The following is an 11,389-nucleotide window of genomic DNA, read 5'->3' as shown; positions in this document are numbered from 1 at the left end:
AACTATGCACAAGGTAGTAGATGATCTTTGTGTATGGGAGTAAGCCCAAAGCTTTTTTGAAAGCTTCAAAATTTTCTCACAACAATGCCTTTGTAACCAGTTTTGCAATGCTAGCCTATGTAGGATAGTAATCTAATGTGATCTCCCCTATATGTAGCCTTTCTTTGACAATGGTATTGAACCTCTATGTGTTGTGCTCCTTCATAAAATACCTGATTCCTTGCAATCGCCATAACACATTCACTCTATATAAAAAATGGTGGTGAGCGTCTATTGGCACTCCCAAAGATCTGCCAATAACTTGTGTATTCATACACTATCATCATCATTATGAAAGATTCCATATAAAATTCACAAGTTGATGTAGTCACTATGGGTTGCATATAACTTTTTCCAATATTTTGAGTATATACTATTGTCTAAAACATGTATATGCATTTGTCACATTGTACAAGCTGAATACCCAAATAATAATGTAGCAAACCAAGATCAAACCAAGATCAAACAAGTTCCCGCCTTACCGCTCGATGCTGAGGAGCATCCACGGTCGTCATCCATTCTTGCTTGGATCTATCCATGTAGGAGAAAGTCCAATATTTGCAGTGCTTGTAAGGCCTCTGTCACACACAAGCAGTGGTCACAGGTGATATACCGCTTGCCTTTTTTAGTCACATGGGCGCCCATTTGTTGTTGTTGATGCTAGAACTTTTGGCGTCAATCAAACGAATTAATTATGTCTGCTAAGAGAGAGAGAGAGAGAGAGAGAGAGCAACCCTCTCGCACAAATAGGCTTGAGAGAAGATAGGTAGCGCACAGTATCACCTGTTTGAGAGAAGATAGGCAGTGCACAAACTCACTCAACAACGAATTAGTGCACTTAGAGGCCCCTCTGCCATTGTCAAGCACAAGCTACAACTTGCCAACATGATTATGTAGTTGTGTACAGCAATACTCTGCTCTTTCTCGCTCAATGCTTTGATTAATTTTTCCTCCACCAGTCTCACAAGGTGCTTGCCCTACTACATGTAAGACTCAAAATGGTTTGAACGTTTATGAACTTAAAACAGCATTGCCAATAGCTTTTATCCAAACAACTTCAATTTAGAGATAGTTATTTTGCACAATTATCACATGTATGAAGGAGTCTCATCTCATTATCTCCCCATTGTCTGTATTAGGAAAATTTGCAATCAAAGACAATTTTCGCATGCGATGTGATAATCAAAGCTTACCAATTCTTGGACTAACTGAAGGAGCTCGATGATCACAAATGGTTTTTTAGCCTACCGTCAGCTATGTACTTTACCACATGTCTACAACAACAACAATACTCATTGCACACACGGTCAAGACCATTGCAAAAGCATTGACACCAAGGCATTAAACAAGAGAAGAGCACCATACATTACAAAAAATCGCGACAAACTAATTACTAGGCAACAAACACCAACTTTGACCATCCTGCCCTTGAAGACCATCAACCTACATTTACATCAGCAAATTGTAAGCATATCCATTGTTGACTAGCCACAATCATGCATGATCTACTCACAGTACCGACCAATCTATTCTCTCACTCCACTATTGCAAACAAAAATTCATACATGCAATCACCTCCAACGGAGTCCTTGCTAAAATGCACGCAGCACCCCTCCATCCTCCATGAACTTATAGCTTAGCAATTGGAATTCTAACCACCAATAAATGCCTGAGTTTAAAGATGATACATTTCATAGAATTTAACACTAGCAATACTTGGTGACAAGTTAGAGACTAACCATGAAGGTGCCAATTTAGCAACACCAATTGAACTTTAATGCATATTGGACTTCAACCAAAATTTTGACCAAAACTTTAATGCATGCTAAATTATAACCAAAATTTAGCCAAAACTATAATTGGTAATCCTAATAAAGATTTTATTGTCTAGTGTATGTGAAGGTCATCTTAAATGCCCAATGGACATTTCCTTTTTGGCTTTAGAACATCAACATGGTCATACCGGTATTATAGACTTGTGAGCCTAGATTAGTATTGTGCATCTAAAATTGCTTTTTCTTTTAAGTTCTATGCTTGGCCAGCAGGATGCCATGCAAGAACACGTAACCATTAGGGGATGCCGATAGACTACCACCTTGCAATCATGTTTCTGTTGGGTATGAGATTTATTGCACCATATGTGTGTGAACACTCTCTACCTATGTGGAAGCTTGTGAAGACATAGCAATGTCATCTGTCCCATGTGGAAAATTTAGTTAACAATGATGTGAAAGGCTTACAATAAGCCACTTAGAGTGCTCGTATGTGTGATAACTCAAACATCCTTTCTAGCTCCACAAATAGCTTTTGTTGTACAAACTTTAAGCATAATCAACTCTATTTTGCAGCCTTACTTTGTTGCATCGATTTTGAATCAATTCCTTGTTTAATCTCTCTTATTTATGTATATCACCATGAATGCATCATTTTTTTAATCCACCATAAAACATATCAAGTGGTATCAAAGACACGATTAGTGGTTATTATCTACTATGAATCACTTTTGGATCATAAACCCTAACCCTAGGCTTAACCCTAAACCTTGTCATGATCACACCTAAATCCATAATTTTTAAGGCGAAGTGCCATTAGAAGAAAGTTGGACTCAATTTTGGGCCCTGTAAGAACATCAACTTAGCATAGAGAGAGGTGACCCTGAAAAATACAAAAGTAGTTTTTTGGAATTCTATTTCTCATAGTACATACGTAAAAGTTTGCTCGATCGCTTAAATGCATGCTCATACAAAATGCTTTTCGAGAGCCCAACTTAAGTGTGCACCAAAATCCATGTTTACGTCCATGAATCTTAATGAGTGATGTGATGTGCGATGAGAGAAAACACACGAGAGACGTTTTCAAAATACAAAAAGAACACCATGGATGCATCCGGAACATCCAAAAAGCTTAGGATAGCACTTTAGAACACTAAAATCTGACGTCTCTAGCTCAAGATACAGTCGTTTTAAGCCGAGGGCCTCATAAGGTCAGAACCAAGCGAATAGAGGCCCCCAAGACCCCTCATGGGCCTTTATTCGCTTGGTTCTGACCCCTTCACAGTTTTAAATAGTACCTATCAATCACTATCAAGTACAACACGTTCGAATCTGAATTGCAAGTGCCTCATAAAAAGGTGATTGATGCTTGTGCGAGATAGCAACAACTGGTCATAAAAAGGCGCTCGACGCTTGTGCAAGATGTCACTATCAAGCGCCTCACTTTTTTCATAACAATGATAATTTCACCAAAATGTTTTTTATAGATATTTTCAAAAATGAGACAAAAGGCTTTTCAACGTAACATTAGCCTTCTTCCTATTGGCTAAGGAGCATTCTCTCACTAGAGCTAAAAGGCAAAAATGAGTCCATTTCTTTCCTAATGATTAAATGTCAAAAAAATAAAATGCATAGGTAGATAGCCACCATATTGTTGGGAATACACGTATCTAGTCACATATTCCTCTCTAAAAATAAAGTATGATATAGTACTTATAGATGATTTCTACAGTAAGGTTTGGTTGGGTGGATTTTCCCATTGCCATGTTTGAATTTCATTTTATTGGAAGAACAGCCACTTTTCTACACTACTCAGATTACTTTCATTTCTATATCTAACATTTTAAGGTCAAGCTTCAGCACATAGTGTAGGCATACATCCCAATGTCATGTCAAGAGTATCTTTTCTAATTGTGTTTCTAGCTTATATGTACTTTACCACACACTCATGTTCTCTTCACTCATACTTCATAATCCCCACCCAAACATGTTTCATTACATTCTTCTCCACTAGTCAAGACCCATAGCTCATAAAGGAACTTGCCATTAGACTATGCCAATATTAGCATCACCCACAAAATTGTCACTCATTATTCTATTTTTTTTAATATGCATAACTAAGATAAATAAAAAAGAGTTAGAACCATAAACTAGAATGCGCATAACAACTTGAACAAAACTAAAAGTTATCACATGCTAGCTTACACATAATTAGATTCTCTTTGGTAGTTTTTTTCAAGAAGGGATAAGGAAAAAAACACTCATGTTATAGGTCACAAGCATCTATATGTGATCTAGTCACCTCCTTACACATACTTTTTGGTAGTTTCTTTTTTCAAGAAGGTGTTGAGGTAAACCTTTATCTTACACTCAATACATGAACAATCCCTAAAGCCAAGCGTACTAGCATGCACCCCTATGTGCATGGATACAACCTCCTGCATAAAAATCACTAACACATGCTTCTCATGACATGCACACATGTTACTCTTTATAGCCGCAAGCTACATGTTGTAGCCTACATGATACTTGCCCCCTTTCCACTTCATGTGGTGCATATCCCTCTTCTTTTACAGAGAACTCTATGCAATAGTGTATGCTTTGAAGACTTGGCGACATTATTTGTATAGGACACAATTTGAAAATGTGTTTGACCATAAAAGCATAAAATGGTTTACACAACAATCAAATTTGAAGGGTGAATGGGCTGAGATTCTTCAGGAGTATGATGCTAAGTTCCGGTATCATAAAGAATGATATAATGTGGTAGCTGATTCGCTTAGTAAAATGCCTCAGATCAGCTCCCTTCTTTTCACTGAGATACAAAGCAAGTTTTTGGAATCTCTTATGGGAAAATGTGATCACGATGAGGCATACTCCAAAGTGTGGAGCCATGTATAAATGAGGTATCCTTCTCACTTCAATGTTGGTAGTGCATCTTTAGCCTCCACACTTAGTTCTCCTCTATCGAGTGCTGAGGTGCAAAGATGGAAGAATTTTTCCATCGATGATGGGTATCTATTCCACCTTCCATCATTGAGCCTATATAAGGCCACCATGCTTAACTTGTATTGCTATCTCATTCTAATCAATCAAGCAAGTTCATTTCATTTTATTGAGTACATTCTCTCTAATCTACTTGCTCTTAATTTGTTATGAAGCTCTCACTATGATGCGTGTCTTGTTGGTCTATCCACCATAGGCATTACATGTGGTACAGCAGCTTGCATGTGATCATTATTTCTTAATTACATTAGTTAGATCCCTATGCTAGATTTAGTGCTCCCTCTCTTTAGGCAAATTGATTCCTAACTTTAGGACTACATCAATGAACTTGATTCTAATCATTTTCATCATTGGATTTGGGCAAGTCTATATGGCCACTACCCTAGCCAATGTTTAGGGATATTTAGATTGAGAGTTAGGTTGTGTGTTAGTTATATTCCTTGAATGCATTGGATAATTGTTTTTACAACTCTCAAAGTGGCATTTTGGCCAACATTGTAATCTTTCATGGTATTTTCATTGCAAAATTTCCATCTACCAGCACATACATGAAAAGCTTTTCTCAAGAGCTCCCTATTGTACCTATGCATGCTTGAATCATAGCTCGTATGCTTGAGAAAACTCCATGTTTTTGCTCATCATGTTCATTGATTTCTGGATTGTGTGTGTGTGTGTGTGTGTGTGTGTGTGTGGCATACAAGACAAAAAGGCTCTTCAATTGCTTTGGGAAGATCTTTGTCGGGCCAAAGCATGTATTGGTGGTACCAAAAAGGGGTGTCTTGGACAGTCCTTTGGTAGCACTTCATAAGCAACATCTTCATGTGTTACATGTAAAATAAACTAGCATGTTATATATCAATGGATAGATTTTTTCATGTAGATTCTAAAACTATAAAGTTCGACAAGTTTTGTTTTTTTCTTGCAAAAATTTTACCAGTCCTCACTTTTTTAAAGGGTACTACCAAAAAGTGCAAAAATTGGTACCACCTATACATGTTTTCACCCTGTCAATTGTGGGACTATCCCTTTATTAAGGCACTCATTGAACTGACCATTCAAACTACCAGTATTGGCCCACTGGTCGTCTGGTCGCTCACCAAACAAACCAAAATTACCTACCAATCGAACACCGCAAAGCTGCTTACAGTCTCCATCCAGCAACTGGCCCCACCTACCCAAGATCCCTGCCCACCTACCTGAGTTGCATCCGTTGCTCGACTTCATTGCTGTAAGGTCTCTGACCCGATCACAAGAGCACCCTTGTACTACGAAATGAATACAATGGAATAAGTTACTATTTTTAACAGTTTTTCAGATTCTGTCAGTGCCATGATGTTTAGAATGTTATAAAGCTTGAAAATGTGAATTAAAATAATTTTTGTGAAAAATTTCCAAAAATAGTAAGTTTTTGGTCACCCGAACCGTCCTGTCTCGATCGTCTTGAAAAACTGCACCCGTACCCCAAATTTGAAAAAAAAGCATTTTCGGACCCCGGGGGCTGCTAAATATGGCAGGTACTCGGGCCAGTACGCCTTAGTTAGAGCTTCGTATGGCAATTTACGGCATCAAAATCCGATTCGTATGACCCGTTTTAGCTTAAAACCAAATTTCCTAAAAATTGTCCGGGGAGGCACCGGGGGCCCGGGACTGTGTGGGAACAGGTCCCAGGCCACTCCAGATCAGCTTTAGCAGCTAGGGGGCGCCCTCTTGCTTTGTGGGAGTCTTGGGAAAGCTGCCAAGCCTGCAACTCAGTCTCAGAACCAGTTAACCAAGCCAACCTGACACTTGGTGGGCAGAGAACTAGACTTGCCATGCTTAACTGGAGAAGCTCCCAGATGCGATTAGCAACCCAGATCGATTTTCAGCCTGTAGGAGCCTATTTAAAGTCCTGCATACACACACACACACACTTATGATCACACACACTCACACATTGCATACACGCACACCCACATACATTGGGGAGGTGTTGCCGAATCACACACCTATTGAAGAAGAAGCTAGGAGGGAGGTGCTGCCGAATTTTCATCTCAAGAGGCTCGATTAGATCAAAAAATCGAGAAGATTACCAGCTCTTAATCACGGTAACGACATTTTAATTAATGCTATCTGAAAATTCCTTTCTCTACCATCAAAAATTCTTGTACATTATGTCTATTCCTAGCCGAAAATCTCTATGACTACTCTCTAAATTCTCCTTATTCGTACTCTATTATGTAATCATTATCCCATAGCTGAATTATCAGCCATTCTTCACTCTCAATTAATGATTAGAGCATAATTATCAGAATCTTCTCTCTCTAGATAGCATAGTAATTAATCGGTAAGCTAGTATTTGTGCAGATTGAAGAGAATCACTATTGTAATCACTCATTAACATTGTAGCTTAATTGAATTCATTTCTCTTATGCATTAAGACGTAATTAAGGAGAAATTAATCCGTCAATAAGTCTCTAAGAATTGGTTTTTCCTCACACATATGCAAGGGGTAAATCTGCATCATCTAATTGCTAGGAAATAGTCTAATCATACTTAATCCAATTCTCTGGTAATTCTAATAATGAAATCCTAATTATTCTTGATCATGTAAGCCGAATAATTATCTTAGAGCCGGTTCCCATAGGATTATGTGCCATCCTTAATGATTGCTTTATGAAAGAAATCTAGACTCTCATATAGGAGGGATTAATTGATGTCACTAATCTACCCATTGGACTGTTATGATGCTGTGAACCTTAGCTCTTTCCCCAAGCTAATCATTTTAAGTAGTGAGAAATGGCCCCGGTTAAGAGGACGCGCTTCGGTGGTGCCCATGATCGCGAAGCAGGAACGAGCAATGTCAACGGAAAGGGAAAGGCTCCCATGGACGAGCAAATACCGGCCATCTCACGGGCCATCGATGAAGAAGTGGAAGAGGTAGATCATATTTTTTTTTTCAAGTTGTTTAAATTAACATTGCATATGCTAGTTAGGAATGCTCATATCCCCAAACATGTTGGAGAAATCCGACGGAAACCCCGGCATTGAAATCATTATACATTAAGTTCTAAAGTAGGAAGGTAATGTTTGATGGGTATGCTGTTTGCAAGAGGAAAGAATGTTTGCTAGGGAAAATTTAGCTCGACATGTTCATTTTATTTCCAATGTTGAATCAGTCCTGACCCCCCTACTGATCACAGGGGGCAGACTTCCTCGTTAGGGCTCTTGAATCCACGACTTGCTTTCTATGCGGTGGATACCCACGACTTGCTTTCTATGCGGTGGGAACCCACGTCTTGCTTTCTATGCGGTGGGAGTGTCCATGACGTGCTTTCTATGCGGTGGACATACCTAGTTGTATGGGCAGCTAGGCGACAACGGGAGGAGTGAACTCTCGCTGGAGGGGGGATGTTGTACCTCCAGAACATTGGAATTTTTATGAATAAGTTTGAGTAGAATTTTTACTAGAATTCTGTCTTGGTGTTGTTTGCAATACTGGTTGAAGGGTCTGGGAAAATAAAGTCGTATTGTTTGAACATTTAAAAGGAATTGAAAGTATATAGGTAGTTGATCCGAATTCCTTGCATTGGTATTGCAGGAAGACCCCGTGCTCGAATATCGGAAGTTCCAAGTGTTTGAGCTTATTTATGAGCAAGCTCGAAGATCCCCTGTTTACCAGTTCAGGCGAGATGTCATGGAGATACTGTTGAAGGCTTATACGCCACACTCCACTCGCATTGACAAAGGATGGGAACTTGATTGGACATTTCCAGGAGGGGTTTACTACATCAATGCTCGGAAGCTAGGATGCCTGGCTACCGACTTGAAGAAGATACGTTGGGGAGAAGAGTTGAGAGTGATAGAGATATTCTACTTGGTGCCCACACGATTAGATCAGACTGTTTCGGGCAACTCCAACCGAACCATCAACGATTGGCTCTTGGAGAAGGTCACTAATGTGATCCCAGCAAACCGAGTCAAAACCTTTGGATTACTGAAAGCGGAACTCCGGCCCGATATCTTAGTTTATTATCCCCTCAAGAATGTGTATAAGAACTATTACACGAATGAAGTAGTGCATCATGTCAATACCATTTCCTAGGCGTATGTCATACGCAAATCCATAAAGCCATGTAATAAGCAGTCATCAGTCATTCTAAACCTTGAGGAGTTTCGATTGTAATAAATTTCCATCAATAAAGTGCTTTTTGTCTCTGAATTTGTCTCTTGATAAAGTGGAATTTTGAATTTTATTAAAGTCTCGTGTCTATCTTGAAATTCAAGTAATGGTAGCAAGAAATTCGTATAACCCATGTAGGTACCGCCTGTTGCTTTGTACTCGGCAGCACAAGAGAAGAAGCTCCTCCTTAAGCAAGCCCAACCTCCAATCTTTAAGGGCGAGGGGGCAAATGTGGAGAGAGATGCGGAAGTATGGATGGAAGCCATGGACGATTACTTTGAAGCTGCGGGAACCCAACCCGTAAATCAGACCATGCTTGCGATGTTCCGCCTGACTGGCGATGCCAAGATATGGTGGAAGCAACATTGCAGGGACATGGATATTAGGGGATCTTCCCAGTCCTGGGAAGACATCAAAGCTGCAATAATGGGACGTTATTTACCACCTGCCTATAGGACCTTGAGAATGAATGAATTCTTTTCACTTCGGCAGCTGAATTCAACGGTCGAAGAATACTATGCAAAGTTTGTCACTCTTCGAAGATATGCTCCTAAGATGACCTTGGAACAACAGGTGGCAAGGTTCTGTCAAGGACTAATCGATCCCTTGAACACTCGGCTGGAGGCTATCAGGCCGTCAACACTTCAGGATGCCTTGTTGAGGGCTAAACCTCTAGCTCTCGAAGTACAAAAGGCTAATCAGAACAGGAGGAATCATTGGTCAAAGAGGGCAAGGAACACTACTTGGGACAACAGAACAGCCAACCAAACCTATAACCAGCGCCCTATTGTGGTTACCACCACAACCATGGAGTTCCATGATGTTCGATGCTATGGTTGCGGCGAGCATGGACACTACAGATCCAATTGCCCCAGGAACATTCATGCAACCAACGCCAATGCCATACCCTTGAATACCCGTGGGCGTGACCAAGCTAATGGAAGAGGAGGACGCGGAAGAATGAACAGAGGGCGAGGGCGTGGAGCTACCGCCAGAGTAAATGCCGCAGTAGTTCAACCAACTGTGGGTGATGAAGCAGTGGAGAGAGCAACCCTACATGCTGCAATTGACAATCCCAATGGTTGCGAGCAATACGCAGTCATTCATACGCCAGGATCTCTCAGAGGTGAACAAGTTAACTTCCTTATAGATTGTGGCAGTACTCTTTTATTTCTTTCACCCAGATGCATGAGAAAGCTTAAGCTAGATAAGTATCCGGCAAGCAAGCTAGTTGTCGAGTTAGCAAACGGCAAGGATGTAGTATCTCAACACTCTGCAGGCAAAATTGACTTTGATTTAGGGGGAAACCCGACTTCTGCCCAATTTCGAACCTTACCCTTAGGATTCTTTGATGGGATACTAGGGATGGACTGGCTAAAGCAAAATAGGGCCCACATACATTGTGCACAAGGGAATTTTACCTTTACAGATAACTTGGGTAATGAAGCCTTAATTCAGGGGGAAAATGGGAGACCTAAGGCTACTCTAGTTAAGGCCAGCAGACTTTTGAAGGGACTAAGGAAGGGTCAGCAAATATATGCAGTTAAACTCAATAAGGTGGACCAATCAGATACCTCACTTCGACCAGACTGGCTGAGGGAGTATGATGACGTATTCCCCGAGGACCTTACGAATCTTCCACCGCACAGAGAGGTAGATCATGAGATTGAGACTATCCCTGGGTGTGAACCTATCTCAAAGAGACCTTATAAAATGTCACTTCCGGAGGCCATTGAACTCAAAGAACAACTTAGGCAACTCATTGAGCAAGGATTCATTCGACCCAGTACTTCTCCTTGGGGTGCTCCAGTTCTTTTCCAAAAGAAGAAGGATGGGACCTTAAGGCTATGCATAGACTATCGTGGACTGAACCAGGTAACTGTCAAGAACAAGTATCCAATTCCAAGGATTGACGAACTTTTGGACAGAATCCACAGCGCCAGAATATTTACAAAGATAGATCTAAGGTCAGGATATTACCAAATCAGGATCAAGGAATCAGATATTCCAAAGACAGCTTTCAATACTAGGTATGGGCACTACGAATTCACAGTAATGTCTTTTGGTCTAACAAATGCTCCTGCAAGCTTCAATCGACTTATGCAGGATATTTTTAGACCATACCTGGATGATTTTGTCTTGGTTTTCTTTGATGACATTCTAGTCTATTCTAAGAATGAAGCAGATCACAAGGAACATGTTCGCAAAGTACTTGATCTCCTTCGAGAACACCAACTTTACGCTAAAGAGAGCAAGTGCACTTTCTGCTCACCAAAGGTCAACTATCTTGGATTTGTCATTTCGGCTGAAGGGATTTCAGTGGACCCAGGTAAAGTCAAGGACATCGTTGACTGGCCTCAACCATCCACTGTCAGTGAAGTAAGAGGATTTCTTGGAATAACGGGATGGTACA

This window comes from Adiantum capillus-veneris, chromosome 2 (assembly GCF_014529385.1).
Source record: "Adiantum capillus-veneris isolate H3 chromosome 2, ASM1452938v2, whole genome shotgun sequence".
Classification (NCBI taxonomy): domain Eukaryota; kingdom Viridiplantae; phylum Streptophyta; class Polypodiopsida; order Polypodiales; family Pteridaceae; genus Adiantum; species Adiantum capillus-veneris.
The sequence above is the reverse complement of the archived record's forward strand: the minus strand, read 5'-3'. Positions refer to the sequence as shown.